General features: G+C 39.0%; 1 protein-coding gene across 4 annotated transcripts in view; it reads left to right on the top strand.

Moving 5' to 3' along the window:
- Positions 1–15,859, top strand: part of UNC13C (unc-13 homolog C) — a 543,682-nt gene that overhangs the window by 18,694 nt on the left and 509,129 nt on the right. The window contains exon 1 of one of the 4 annotated variants that reach the window (XM_053928750.1): positions 925–997. The exons of the other annotated variants lie outside the window; for them this stretch is intronic. The gene's annotated coding sequence lies outside the window, so the exon portion shown is untranslated. Of the gene's footprint in view, positions 1–924; positions 998–15,859 lie in introns of those variants that run through there. 4 annotated transcript variants of the gene reach the window in all.

Consider the following 15,859-nt stretch of genomic DNA (forward strand, 5'->3'; position numbering starts at 1 on the left):
CAACTTTCTTAAGTCCATTTTCCTAGGAAACAGATATAAAGCAGATATATGTACAGAACTTCTCTTGGATTGGGCAGAAGGGGGAGGCTGAAATGCAATGCATTTGCAACAGAAGCCACAGCCAATGCATTTGCAACAGGAAGCTCTGGTGCTGGGATAGCCCTGTATTAAATCAACAGTGCTAGGCATTGGAACACCTACGTGAATTAGTCATTGAATGTGGGCTGCTCCAGAGCAGGGAAATAACCCCTTTGGGGTTGTTCTCAGAGTGACTCAACTATGTGTCTTTGGCAATAAATGTAACACTCTCAGCAGTTGGAGAGATGAGTGTCTTAGTCCTGATGGGAGCATCTGTGGGTCACACCATAGCTATGCCACATGATATCTTTGCATTGATTCTGAGGGTAGACTTGGATGGGAGGCTGAAATGGAAATATTATGGTTGGAATTGCATTGGTCTTATACAGAATGGGTATGTTCTCTGGGGTACCCCTTTTATGTCCTTCTTCCTCCTAAGTCACAGAAGCATATTAGAGAGCTTATTCACTGGTTACTTTTCAAAAATTATTTTAAAAGTGTTTTTTTTTTTTTTAATTAGCAGATTGTGGTTGCTGGCTGTCAAAAATAGTCTCTCTAATGCCCCACAGCACTCTTCTGGGTCTTTGTTTCTTAGCTGTAATTCAAAGCCTAAGTAAAGGGTCTGGGCTGAGTTGGGATGGTGGGTAACAAACACAGGTGCAACCAGAGCCTGCATCTTAATGCGTTTTGGGGGGAAGGGAGGTAGAGGTTTTCTCCTTTTGTGAGAAGCGGCTTTGTAAAAGTTGAATTTAGATACATATATATATTTTTACCTCTGTGATTATTAGAGCTATAAACATTTTATATAATTTTCTTAATAACTTTCTGTTTTATTTCAATTACAATAGCACCTGGACATACCATAGATCAAGTTACAAATGCATTTGTTATGATTATTTATTCCCAGATGCCCTTTGAGGTAAGAGCTAACTGACATTAAGCATGTTTAGTTTTTAGGAAAATTAATGTATAATTTAGTATTCCATAATAAAAATCACAGAATTTTTAAAATAACTAACCTTGGTATTTGAATCTTTTACAGGGAGCATATATTATTTATCATTATGTAGAATGTGTTCTATCTTCACTGAAAAAGTTAAAATATGCCTTGCTCTTAGGCATTTAAAAATAATTTCTTTAAAAGCACCTTGCAATACAGGAAAAGGATGGAATTGCAGCTCTGTTTAGTGAGACATTAATTATAATTTTAGTAATAAGCATCACTCCAATTTTGCTTGTATGCTTCGAAGCATAAGTAATTGACTTTCACCCAAAAGTTAGAATCACATGAAGTTCCATTGTGTGAGAAGAATTGCACTGGATCTAATACTCTAAAGGGAAGGAAGGGAGGATACTAATTATGAAAGCATCTAAGTTTTGGTCTGTTTCCATGCTGCACAAAATTCATTAAAATTTTAAATTCTCACTTTGACTACAGAACAAAGACCCATCTAGAGTGATGCATACCCAGTGAGGTGAGGACAGCTAGGAAGTCATATCACCAATAAAGTGTAAAAGTCAGTGGTGAGTCAATATTGTTTTTTAATATAAAAGATACGATTGGAATATTTTAGTACCTACATAAAAATGTTTAATTTTTTGTAAATTTTCTTTTCTACAAAAATATAATGACCTCAAGTGAACCTTGATGAGGATCTGAACCAACATGTTAGCTCTGGAAATGGAAAGGAGGAATAGGAAATGAGAGAAATTGTAAAGTTAAGGACTGTAAGATAAATTTGGGACAAAGCAATAGAAGAATCAGTGGTGAACCTAGAGTTCCAGTCTGTATAAATAAGTGAATGTTGGTTTTGTTAATAAATACTGTATTAGAAACTCAGTGACCATGAACTTGAAATATTAAATTTGAGATGATAATGGCCATTCTGACAAAGCTGGTCAAAACACAAATAAGAATTAATAGAAAGAAGAGGAACTAGGTGGAGATATATAGATTTGGTAGTTAGAAGAAAAGGGAAAAAATAAAGTCTGAAAAGAGGAAGAAAGGCCAGTGAAGGATCTTGTTAGGACTTGTTTCTAAAGAACACTTACTTAACCTGATATCTCACCATAGGCAAAACTAACAATGACCCAGGCCTAGGCCTACAGAGCAATTAGAAACTAAGGTATCTACTCCCTCAGTGCCCAAGTGTTCTATTTCTGTTTTTGACCCCATGTCTGCACTCTTTTTATTTTTTTAAATTAAATTAATTTATTTTTTTAAATATATTTTATTGATTATGCTATTACAATTGCCCCATTTATCTTCTCCTCCTTATTCCCCAATGCCCTGCACCCACCCCCCCACTCACATTACCCATCTCCCTCCTTAGTTCATGTCCATGGGTCATACATATAAGTTCTTTGACTTCTACATTTCCTATACTATTTTTTTTTATTTTAATTTTTTATTGTCATTGAATTACAGTTGTGTGCCCTTTCTCCCCATCCCTCCACCCCATCCCGGCTGACCCCCCTCCCTCCCCCACCTCCACCCTCCCCCTTGATTTTGTCCATGTGCCCCTTATAACAGTTCCTATAATCCCCTCTCCTCACTGTCCCCTCCCCACTCCCCCTTGCCCATTGCTAGATTGTTCTTAACTTCAATGTCTCGGGTTATATTTCGCTTCCTTTTTTCTTCTATTTATTATGTTCCAGTTAGAGGTGAGATCATATGGTATTTGTCCCTCACCGTCTGGCTTGTTTTAATTAACATAATGCTCTCCAGTTCCATCCATGCTGTTGCAAAGGGTAGAAGCTCCTTCTTTCTCTCTGCTGCATAGAATTCCATTGTGTAAGTATACCATAGTTGTTGGATCCACTCGTTTGCTGATGGGCACTTCGGTTGCTTCCAGTACTTGGCTATTGTAAATTGTGCTGCTATGAACATTGGGGTGCACAGGTTCTTTTGGATTGGTGTTTCAGGGTTCTTAGGGTATAATCCCAGCAGCAGAATTGCTGGGTCAAAGGGCAGTTCCATTTTTAGTTTTCTGAGGAAATTCCATACTGTTTTCCACAGTGGCCTCACCAGTCTGCATTCCCACCAACAGTGCACTAGGGTTCCCTTTTCTCCGCATCCTCTCCAACATTTGTTTGTGGATTTGTTTATGTTGGCCACTCTGACCGGTGTGAGATGGTACCTCATTGTGGTTTTAATTTGCATCTCTCTGATGGCTAGTGATGCTGAGCATCTTTTCATATGTCTCTGGGCCCTGTGTATGTCTTCCTTGGAGAAGTGTCTGTTCAAGTCCTTTGCCCATTTTTTAATTGGGTTGTTTGTCTTCCTGGAGTGGAGTCGTGTGAGTTCTTTATATATTTTGGAGATCAGGCCCTTGTCTGAGGTATCATTGGCAAATATGTTTCCCCATACTGTTGGTTCTCTTTGTAATTTGGTACTGTTTTCTTTAGCCATGCAGAAGCTTTTTATTTTGATGAGGTCCCATTTGTTCATTCTTTCCTTTATGTCCCTTCCTTTAGGGGACATGTCTGTGAGGATGTTGCTGCGTGGAATGTCTGAGATTTTCCTGCCAATGTTTTCCTCGAGGACTTTTATGGTGTTACGACTTATATTTAAGTCTTTTATCCATCTTGAGTTTATTTTCGTGTATGGCGTAAGTTGGTGATCAAGTTTCATTTTTTCGCAAGTACCTGTCCAGATCTCCCAACACCATCTGTTGAAGAGGCTGTTTTTGCTCCATTTTATGCTCCTGCCTCCTTTCTCAAATATTAATTGACTGTAAAGACTTGAGTTTATTTCTGGGCTCTCTGTTCTGTTCCATTGGTCTATGTGCCTGTTTTTATGCCAGTACCAGGCTGTTTTGATTACTGTGGCCTTGTAATACAGTTTGATATCAGGTATTGTGATCCCTCCTGCTTTGTTCTTCTTTCTCAAAATTTTTGCAGCTATTCGGGGTCATTTATGGTTCCATATAAATTTCTGAAATGTTTGTTCTACATCTCTGAAATATCTCATGGGTACTCTAATAGGGATTGCATTGAATCTATAAATTGCTTTGGGTAGTATGGCCATTTTGATGATGTTAATTCTTCCAATCCATGAGCATGGTACATGCTTCCATTTGTTTCTGTCTTCCTTAATTTCTTTCTTCAGTGTTGTGTAGTTTTCTGAGTACAGGTCTTTTACCTCCTTGGTTAGGTTTATTCCTAGGTACTTGATTTTTCTTGTTGCTATATCAAATGGGATTTTTTTCCTGATTTCTGTTTCTGCAGTTTCGTTGTTGGTGTACAGGAATGCCTTTGATTTCTGAGTATTGACTTTGTATCTAGCTGTTTTGCCAAATTCATTTATTAGGTCGAGTAGTTTTTTGGAGGAGTCTATAGGATTTTCCATGTACACTATCATGTCATCTGCAAACAGTGACAGTTTCATTTCCTCCGTTCCAATTTGGATGCCTTTTATTGCTTTTTCTTGTCTGATTGCTGTGGCTAGGACTTCCAATACTATGTTGAATAGGAGTGGTGAGAGAGGGCATCCTTGTCTTGTTCCTAATCTTAGTGGGAAAGCTCTAAGTTTTTGTCCATTGAGTATGATGTTGGCTGTAGGTCTCTCATATATGGCCTTTATTATGTTGAGGACTGCTCCCTCTATTCCCACTTTGCTGAGTGTTTTTATCAGAAATGGGTGCTGTATCTTATCAAATGCCTTTCCCACACTATTGATATGATCATGTGGTTTTTGTCTTTGCCTTTGTTTATGTGGTGTGTTATGTTTATTGATTTGCGAATATTGTACCATCCTTGCATCCCTGGGATGAATCCCACTTGGTCATGGTGTATGATCTTTTTAATGTATTGCTGGATGCGGTTTGCCAATATTTTGTTGAGAATTTTAGCCTCTATGTTCATCACCGATATTGGCCTGAAGTTTTCTTTCTTCATTGTGTCTTTATCTGGTTTTGGGATTAGGATGATGCTGGCTTCATAAAAAGAGTTTGGGAGTCTTCCATCAGTTTGGATTTTTTTGAATAGTCTGTGAAGGATAGGGGTTAGCTCTTCCTTAAATGCTTTTTAGAATTCTCCTGTGAAACCATCTGGTCCAGGGCTTTTGTGTATTGGGAGTTTTTTGATGACTGCTTCAATTTCGTCTGCTGTTATTGGTCTGTTCAGGTTTTCTGCTTCTTCTTCATTCAGTTTTGGAAGATTATATTTTTCTAGAAATGTGTCCATTTCATCTAGGTTTTCAAATTTCTTAGCATACAGTTCTTCATAGTAATTTCTTACAATCCTTTGTATTTCTGTGGTATCAGTTGTAATCCCTCCACTTTCATTTCTAATTGTGTTTATTTGGATCCTCTCTCTTTTCTTCTTGATGAGCCTACTTAAAGGCTTGTCGATTTTGTTTATCTTTTCAAAGAACCAGCTCCTGGATTCATTGATCCTTTGAATTGTGCATTTAGTCTCTATGTCATTTAACTCTGCTCTGATCTTGATTATTTCCTTCCTTCTGCTTGCTCTGGGCTGTCTTTGTTGTTGTTCCTCGAGTTCTTGTAGGCATAGGGTTAGGTTGTTTGTTTGAAATGTTTCTATCTTTTTAAGGTAGGCCTGTATTGCTATGAACTTCCCTCTCAGGACTGCCTTTGCTGTGTCCCATAGGTTTTGGGTTGTTGTGAGTTCATTTTCATTTGGTTCCAGAAAGTTTTTGATTTCTTCCCTAATCTCGTTCTTGACCCATTCATTATTTAATAGCATGCTATTCAGTCTCCATGATTTTGAGTGTTTTGGTTTTTTTCCTTTGGGGTTGGTTTCTAGTTTCAGTCCCTTGTGGTCAGAGAAAATGCTTGGTATGATTTCAATTTTCTTGAATTTGTTGAGGCTTGCTTTGTGTCCTATCATGTGGTCTATCTTTGAAAAAGTTCCATGGACACTTGAAAAGAATGTGTATTTTGCTTCTTTGGGATGAAAAGCTCTATAGATACCAGTTAAGTCCATTTCCTCTAGGGTATTGTTAAGTGACACAATATCCTTGTTGATATTTTGTTTGGAAGACCTGTTTATTTTTGATAGTGGGGTGTTAAAATCCCCTACTATAATTGTGTTGCTGTCAATATCTTTCTTGAAATCCTCCAAGATTTTATTTATGTATTTGGGTGCTCCTATGTTGGGTGCATATATATTTACAATGTTTATGTCTTCTTGGTGGATTCTTCCTTTGAGTATTATGAAGTGACCATCTGGGTCTCTCTTTATGGCCCTTCTTTGGAAGTCTATTTTGTCTGATAAGAGTATTGCTACTCCTGCTTTTTTTCCCTGTCCATTTGCTTGGAAAATTTGTTTCCAGCCCTTCATTTTCAGTCTGTGTAAGTCTTTTGTCCTGAGATGGGTCTCTTGTAGGCAGCATATGTGTGGGTCATGTTTTCTTATCCATTCAGCTGTTCTATGTCTTTTGATTGGAGCATTTCATCCATTTACATTTAAGGTTATTATCGATAGGTAGTTATTCATTGCCATTTTTTCCTACCTGTGTTCCTCTGTCTTTCTCTTTTCCTTCCTTTCCTTAAAGCAGTCCCTTTAGCATCTCTTGCAGAGCTGGTTTGGTGGAAGCGTATTCTTTTAGACTTCTTTTGTCTGGGAAACTCTTTATTTGGTCTTCTATCTTGATTGAGAGCCTTGCTGGGTAAAGTAGTCTTGGTTGCAGGCCTCTGGTTCTCATTACTTGGAATATTTTTTGCCATTCTCTTCTGGCTTGGAGCGTTTCCATTGAGAAGTCAGTTGCTATCCTTATTGGGACTCCCTTGTATGTTACTTCCTTTTTCTCCCTTGCTGCCTTTAAGATCCTCTCTTTGTCTTGGAATTTTGCCATTTTAATTATGATGTGTCTTGAAGTGGGTCTCTTTGGGGTCCTCTTGCTTGGGATGCTCTGTTTTTCCTGCATTTGTGTGGCTTTTTCTCTCATCAGATTAGGGAAATTTTCCATCATTACTTTTGCAAACAGGTTTTCTATCCCTTGCTCTTCTTCTTCTCCTTCTGGTATTCCTATTATACGGATATTGTTACGTTTCATGTTGTCCTGCATTTCCCTTAATCCCTCTTCATTCTTTCTGAGCCTCTTTTCCTTTTCTTGCTCTTTCTGGGTATTTTTTTTCTACTTTGTCCTCCAGCTCGCTGATCCGATCCTCTGCTTCAACAAGTCTGCTTTTCATTCCTTCTACTGTTTTCTTCAATTCAGAAATTGTATTCTTCATTTCCTCTTGGCCCTTGTTGATAGTTTCTATTTCCTTTTTCATGTTGATATAGTTTGCAGTGAGTTCATTGTAGTTTCCCTGTAGTTTCTGGTAGTTCTCTTTGAGCTCAGAGAGCTCAGTAAGCTTCCTGATGACCATTGCTTTGAACTCAGTATCTTATATTCGACTGGCCTCTTTTTCAGTTAGCATTCTTTCTGAGGCTTCCTCCTTTCCTTCCATTTGGGGATTGTTTCTTTGTTTTCCCATTGTTTGTGAGACTCTTCTTGTTAGCCTCTGCTTCTTAAATTGATGTATTCTGACTCCCTGGGTTTATGGTATGAACTTCTATGGTAGAATGCCAATGGGATTCAGTGGTGCTGTCTCCTTAATCTCCTGTGCTCACTGGTCTTGAGCTGACATTTATGGGTATAATACGATCTAACTCTGGTCTTTTCAGCACTCCAGGTTTTGTTGTCCCACCTGTGGGAAAAAGAGAAAGGAGGGGAAAGAAAAAAAAAGAAGGGAAGGAGGGAAAAAGGGAATAGAAAATGAAAAGAAGGAAGGAAGAAGGAATAAAGAAAGATTGGAGGCAAGATAAGAAGGAATTTTAACAAAAATTAAAACAAAAGAATAAATAAAAGAAGGCAGGAAGAAGGAATAAAAAAGATAAAGGATGGAAGGAAGAAGGAATAAAAAAAAAGACAGAAGGACAGAAAGGAAGAAGGAATTCTGGGGGGAAGGAGGAAAGAAAAAAAAAAAGTCTTCTGCTGGCTTTAAACCGGTCAGGTTAGTTCTGCTGGTCTTCCTGTCTGTGGAACAGGAGGTAGTGGTTGGAAGGATTGGTTTCACTTTTCTCCTTTCCTGAGCCACACTCTTTGCTGTTGTTCAGCCTCTGGTCCAGTTCCTCAGTGTCCTTCTGCTCCCCAGTAGGCCTTTAGTTCACCAGTTGTGCTGTCCTTGAGTTGCACCAATTAGGGGCAACTCACACTCCACCTTCTTGCTCTTTGCTGTCTTAGATGCTAGGGGCTCTCGGTGCTGCTATGGGGTCATTCAGCCCTCTACTGGGTCAAGTCTTTCCAGGGAATGCAGTCTCCCCTAGCCCTGCAGCTCCCCTCTGCTGGATGTTCTGCCTTCGTCCTAGAGAGCCTGTAGGCCCTGCAGGGCTCTGTGAGCAGGGGCTAGGTAGGAGTTGTAGGTGTGGTCCCTCCAAGGCAGCCAGGCCGTTGATCAGCTGATCTGCTCCCGCAGCTCTGGGCCAATCCAGCCGCCCTAGCCTGAGTCACATGGGGCTGGCGGGGCTGCTCTGGGACTGAGTCGCGCGCGTGCGTGGCCGGCTAGTCTAGTCTAGCCCGCTTTGGGCCTGAGTCGCGTGGCCCTCGGGTCCACTGCTTTGGGCCTATAGGTAGGGCAGCTAGCCTCTACCCCTGGTGGGCACCCACCAGAGGTTTCAGGTGTGGGTGCCCCGCCGGGGTTTCAGGTGTAGGCCCCCAGTCCGCTAATCTGGGTGCGGGCAACCAGGCTTCAGGTGAGCGCCGGGGCTGCTTATCCCGCATTCACCGTCCAGGGGCTGAGGGGGGAGGGGCGCCAGAGGCCACGGCTGCTGCGGAGAGTTCTCTAATTAGCCACTGAGTGCCTCTATTTTCTTTTTCTTTTTGAGAAATTCTTCCTATCCAAGCCCCCCTGGTCCAAACAAGCACCTGGCTGCTCACACAGCTCAGCCTGGCTCTCTCCCAAGAATCCTGCAGCAGCCCCTGCGCCCGGGCCGGGGCTTCAGCCGCTCTGGTCCCCACACAGGTCCCGGGACCTTATTGTCCTTAAGCACTCTTCTTACCGTCAGATCTTTCAATGTCCTCTATCTTTGGTCTCCAATCTTCATATATGCTGGAATACTGTTGGCTGTTCGCTCTGCTCCTCAGATCAGCTAGGTATTTCACTGGCATTGAGGGGAAGTGGACTCCATTCCCACCTATCTCGCCACCATCTTGTCTCTCTTCCTATACTATTTTTAACCTCCCCCTGTCTATTTTCTACCTACCATTTATGCTTCTTATTTCCTGTACATTTTCTTGTATTCTCCCCCCTCATCCTCCCCTCTGATGACCCGTCATGTGATCTCCATTTCTGTGATTCTGTTCCTGTTCTAGTAGTTTGCTTAGTTTGTTTTTGTTTTTTAGGTTCAGTTGTTAATAGTTGTGAGTTTGTTGTCATTTTACTATTCATAGTTTTGATCTTCTTTTTCTTAGATAAGTCCCTTTAACATTTCATATAATAAGGGTTCGATGATGATGAACTCCTTTAACTTTACCTTGTCTGGGAAATACTTTATCTGGCCTTCCATTCTAAATGACAGCTTTGCTGGATAGAGTAATATTGGATGTAGGTCCTTGCCTTTCATGACTTGGAATATTTCTTTCCAGCCCCTTCTTGCCTGCAAGGTTTCTCTTGAGAAATCAGCTAATAGTCTTATGGGAACTCCTTTGTAGGTAACTGTCTCCTTTTCTCTTTTTATCTTGCTGCTTTTAAGATTCTCTCCTTATCTTCAGTCTCGGGTAATGTGGCAATGTAATTATGATGTACCTTGGTGCGTTCTTCCTTGGGTCCAACTTCTTTGGGACTCTCTGAGCTTCCTGGACTTTCTGGAAGTCTATTTCCTTTGCCAGATTGGGGAAGTTCTCCTTCATTATGTTTTCAAGTAAGTTTTCAACTTCTTGTTCTTCCTCTTCTCCTTCTGGCACTCCTATAATTCAGATGTTGGAACATTTAAAGTTGTCCCAGAGGTACCTAAGCCTCTCACCATTTTTTTGAATTCTTGTTTCTGCATTCTGTTCTAATGGAAATTTTATTTCTTCTTTCTGCTCCAAATCATTTATATGAGTCCTGGCTTCCTTCCCTTCACTGTTGGTTCCCTGTATATTTTCCTTTATTTCACTTTGTATAACCTTCATTTCTTCCTTTATTTTGTGACCAGACTCAATCATTCCTGTGAGCATCCTGATTACCAGTGTTTTGAATTGTGCATCTGATAGGTTGGCTCTCTTCATTGCTTAGTTCTATTTTTGGAGCTTTGATCTAATCTTTCATTTGGGCCATATTTTTTTTGTCTCTGAATGCCTGTTTTGTTGTAAGGGGTACAGCCTTATGTATTTGCCAGGGCAGGGCAATCCATGTCGCTGTGTTGTGATACTATATGTGGGGGAGGGGTCTGAGAGGGAACAATGCCTCTTGCTCGGCTATTGGCAGGTTTTCAGTCACTTCCCCTGCTACCCACAGCAAATTGGGTCCTTCTGGTGCTGATTCCCAGGTGGGTGGGCTTGTGTACATTCTAGGACCCTGTGGGTCTCTCTAACAAACTCTCCTGTGAGGCTGGGAGTTTCTCTTGCCCCGCAACCCCCACAGATGTTTACAGCCAGATGTTTTGAGGCTTTCTTTCCCTGCACTGGAACCCTGGGTTGCGAGGTCTGTTGCACTCCCCAGTTGTTACTCCCGGTTTATCTGCACACAACTGTGGGACCGCCCACTCCACCAGTACTGCCTCACCCACTCAGGTCCTTCCTCCCCAGCTGCCCTTATCTGCCTCTCCTACCAGTCTGGATGAATGTTTCTTCTTTAACTCCTTGGTTGTTGAACTTCTATATAGTTTTTTTTCTGTCAGTTCTAGATGTTTTTTGTTTTTAAATTGGTTGTTGTTCTTCTTTTGGTTGCATGAGGAGGCAAAGTGTATCTACCTATGCCTCCACATTGGCCGGAAGTTGCACTCCTTTTATTTTTTGAAAATATGTTTTCACTGCTAAGTTTTTACAAAGTTCAAAGTTGATTGTTCAGGTCAGAACTTTGTGTTTCTTTCTTGTTGAAATGTCTAAAAGGATCTGACAGTCTCCACATTCCAACTTCTAATTCCCAAGAAAGAAAACTTGATTGGCCCAGTTTCTATCATGTGACCACTTGAGTCAAAATAGCTGTGTCCAGAGAGAGACTTGAGTAGGTCATGTTGGCATGGAGATATATACAGAATGACTTAAAGAATAGTAACATGGTTAATAGTTTCAGATAAAGCAGGTATGTTGGGGAAGATTAAGGTTTTATAGAAATATTATTCATACCTCAAAAAAGAGAAATTTTAGTACACTCCTGGGTTTGGGACCAGACACCAAGCAGTTGAACATGAAAAGGCTCATGAGAAAGTACAGACAGCAGTTCTTCTCTATGCTTCAGAAGAGTTAGATGAAAGGTACAGAGCCTGAGAAGGTGACAACATTGAAGGAAAACTGAAGGCTGTCTTGTTTGTTTGCTTTTCATTTATAAGGTAAGATGTGAACATGCTTGTTGCTTAGGTTGCATGGACCCTGTACAGAGAAAGAGACTTAAGATGTGATCAAGATAAGAGATAATTTGTGGAGCATCATCTTAGAGGCTGTGGTTCAGTTAAGAGCACAGGAGGATGTATGACCCTGGAAAGAAGAGATTCTTGTGTCTTAGTGAACATACAGCACTGAAACAAGTATCTTTCTGAATACTATCGTAATTGTTCCAGTTGGATGACAGGGAACCTCGGAACAACTTCATTCTGTCCTTAGTCAAGTGGGCTGTTCTGTGTCAGCTAGAGGATTTCCGAACAGATATGAGAATTGAGGCCGGGCCTTTGTGATGAGGTTGAATATCAAAGGAATCTTTATTCCCTAACTAAATTGTCTTTCTGATTAGATCTCTATGTTTCAGGATGCATTGTTCAAAACTTAACTCCGTGTGCTGCATGCTCTGAAATTGCACTAAATAGGCAATTAAAAGAAGACCTAATTTTTGTATGCCAATCAAGTAAACCAGTTCCCACCATCCCAGGAAATTGCTTCTCATGTATTAATTCCATTATCCAAGTCCATGTTACATTTTTATTTATATATTATTTGATTGAAATAAGATTATAAACAGTGAAATAGGCAGGTCTCAAATTTACAATTTGAAGAATTTTAAAATTAAACATACCTACTACCCTAATTAAGATATGTAACATTTCTATTACCCCAGAAATTTTTCTCATGTCTCCTTCAAGTCTGTCCCCACCCTTCATACGCAACAACTTTTTAGATTTGTATTTGAACTTAATATAAATGGAATCATAAAATATTTGCTCATTTGTTTCTGACTTCTTTTGCTCTGCATAATGGCTTTGAGATTCATGTGTAATAGTGTTTCATTCTTTTTATTATTTCTGACTAATGTTCTATTATTTTAATATACTGTAATTTGTGTATGTACTCTTTTCCTGATGGATATTTCCCCACTTTTGGTATATCTAATAAAGTAGCAATAGAAATTCTTATACAAGTTTGTTTGAGAAAATATGCCTTGATTTTTCTTGGGTAAATAAATACTTAGGAATACAATTGCTAGGTCATGGTGTAAGTGTAGGCTTAACTTTCTATGAAAATGTCAAGAAGTTTCTCAAGTATATTCTTTTACATTGTCCTCATGTAATGTGTAAAATTCTAGTTGTTCCACAGCCTTTCCATCATTTGGATTAACCAGTATTTTTATATTTTAGCTATTTTTATCCATATGAAATGGTATCTCATTTTGGTTTTTAATTTGCATTTTCCCAATAATCAAATTAATACTGTAGAACACATTTTCATGTGCTTATTGGTTAATTAGAAGTTAGTCTGAAATTGTTACTAATTACTAACCCATTGTATTGCTCTTAAGGATGTGCTCTTAGTATTAGAGTTAATTTTTGTACAGGTATAAGTAATAAAACTGAGCAAAATGAGATATCAGCACCTAATCACCGATACCAAAGAAATCTGTGAACACATTTTTATTGAGACACTGAAGGCTCAGTGCTCTTTAGATTTCATTAATTAGACATGTGGACATCTAATCAATGTACCAATTTGGCAGCAATATTCATAAGTTTTTGTTATAGATTTATTAGTGTAATGGACTCTGAAATCAGTTTGGGTTACAATTCTAGCTGTATCTCTTTCCAGCTATGCAACTTTGGGCTAGTTACTTAGATTCTGTTTCTTCATCTGTAAAGGATTAATAGCAGTACCTACCATGGAGATTACTATCAAACATTAATGTATTAATCTATACAGAGCACTCAAGAAAATGTCTGGCATATAATAGACATTTAAAAATGGAATAACATGTGCAAAAACTATTTTATAAATAGTTTAGAATAATAATTAAGGAATAAATATCATGGTCCCAACCATAAGAGCTATAGATATAAGAAAGATGACTGAATAGTTAAAGAAGATTTTGTGGAAAAGATTAGTATTGGTCTGTTCTTAATGATTGAGACCAGATTAACAGGGGACATTCTAGGCAGAGTGAAGAACAAGTACAGAAGAAACCATGAAAAATAAGCTTAGTGGATCCATGGAACCTGAAGTGGCTCAGAGGAGAGGGTGTGCAATAGCCGTTAGTAGGAGATCAGCAAGAGAAAAATGATATTTAAGGAAGATTAGATGGAAATCAGCTCATGGGGTGGTTTGGAATGATAGAAATTATTACTTTAGGGAACCAGTACGCTATTGCAACATTAGATGCCTAGAGTAAGGAGAATGTAAAATATTACGTGAAGGAACCAAGCTTTAGAGTCAGGAGACCCAGGCAACTATGTTAGCATCTATGAGACTCACCCTCCATAACCACACCAGAGACAATACACTTACAAGGTTACCGTGAAGAACCTGTGACTCAGTATACAAGAAAAAGTCTGTAGAATTCAAAGTGCTTGTAGAAATATTAGTACTGGATGTCATTGTTTACTCCTAAACCAAAGAGCAGCAATGGAAGTGAGTAAAAAATGTAGATGGGCTGTAGCTGAATGAAGAAATTCACAAAATAATGATTAGCTAGAATAAAGAGGACATATATCATATGGCTTTCGTTCTTGAGGAAATAGGTCATTATTTTTAAAAATATTTTTTAGTTTAGGATAAGCCTCTTAAATCACTTTCTGGTTTGATCATTTTTATTGGAAAAATAATGTGTACTGGTTTATTGTTTTTGCCTAAACATAAGGCAAAAAATGAATAATTCACAAGAATGTCATTGCATGTTACTGTGTTCCAGCAATTTTCATTGTCACAGTCATCCCTGTGACCATCAGTTTTATTACATAGACAGTCCTTTTACTATTTCATATAAAAAAAGATATAACACAGGCATAAATCTGTGTTTACCCAATATGAAACTCTAGAAGATACCTTTTAAAACTTCATCTTTAACATCACTACGTTTTCATCACCTGCTTTGTTTCAACTTCTCTGCCCCTCCCACTTGTCAGTCCTTAAGGCTCCTCAATAGCTTTTGGTTCCATCTCCAGCTACATTGGTTTTCTCCTTTGTTGTTCATTAAGGATCCTGCTTACAAGCTTACATGGTCAGCGTGCTGGCCAGTGTTTTCCACGGGGGCATTCTTGCTCAGAGAAACTGCCCTTGCACTTTGTTAGGTTTGCTTCCTGTCTGCCAAGACAGCTTTTCCTTCCCACCTGATGGGAAGTTTCTGTCAGTTGCTTCCCAAATCACCAGGAATTTACCATTGAACAGATATTTGGGGAACTATGTTTATCTATTTCATTTATTTATTTTTCCCTGACTGGGATTGAACCCACGACCCTTTGGTTCATAGGCCAATGCTCCAATCAAGTGAACCACACTTGCCAAGGCTCTTTCATTTATTTTTGGGAAAAAAATTAAACCATCAATTATTTAGTATAAGGTATTTACTGCTGAGATGCTGTTTTAATGAGAAGCAGAGATTTTCTTGCTTTTCTTGCTATGTTCTGGTGGAGGATTAATTATCATCCTAACACAGTCCAGGATTCTTAACACAAACTCAAAGAAGGAGCAGTTAAGAGTGAGGTTACCCTATGAGGCCTGGGTAGGATTAAACAGCTACACAATAATGAATAGAATGTCATAAAGTCAGATGGTATGCATGGGATTCCTAGGTCAAAGATGGGCATCGAGGAAATCAGCCATAGACTGTAAGGTAAGCACCATGCTTAAGTAGAGAGGGCAGGCCTAGGGGCCATGACCTAGTAGGACTGTACAAAAGCACATCTCCTTGTCTTCTGTCTCACTCTTGCAAATTTACACATAAATACTCAATTTACCTTCTTTCCTGTATTTGAAAAAATCATAAAATTGTTTATTGATTTGAAAATGCTTTACCTTAATTCTGGTGATTTAACAATAAATTGCTGACTGTCTAAAGTTCATCATCTCTTTTATCCCACAGAGTACTTTTATAGTTGCATTAAGTAGCTCTCTGTAATAAAATGAATTTGCTAATATGCCTGCAAAAGTATTTTCTTCTCCATTCAGCACTAGTGATAGTTTCAGGGTTCATATACTGGCAGTCCAAATCTGGGGCTTGGAATCAAGGTTATGGTGCTTGCTAATTGCATGATCTAAATCAAGTTTACTAAAACCTTGAAACCTCAGCTTCCTTATCTGGAAAATGATAATACTTATTCCACACAATTATTATGGGAGTGAAATAAATGAGGTAAATTTTAGAAAATTATATACACAGTGCTTAGCATATAATAAATAATAAATATTATTACCTCATTTAGGTTTCCTATA

The sequence above is a fragment of the Desmodus rotundus genome, chromosome 7 (genome assembly GCF_022682495.2).
Source record: "Desmodus rotundus isolate HL8 chromosome 7, HLdesRot8A.1, whole genome shotgun sequence".
Classification (NCBI taxonomy): domain Eukaryota; kingdom Metazoa; phylum Chordata; class Mammalia; order Chiroptera; family Phyllostomidae; genus Desmodus; species Desmodus rotundus.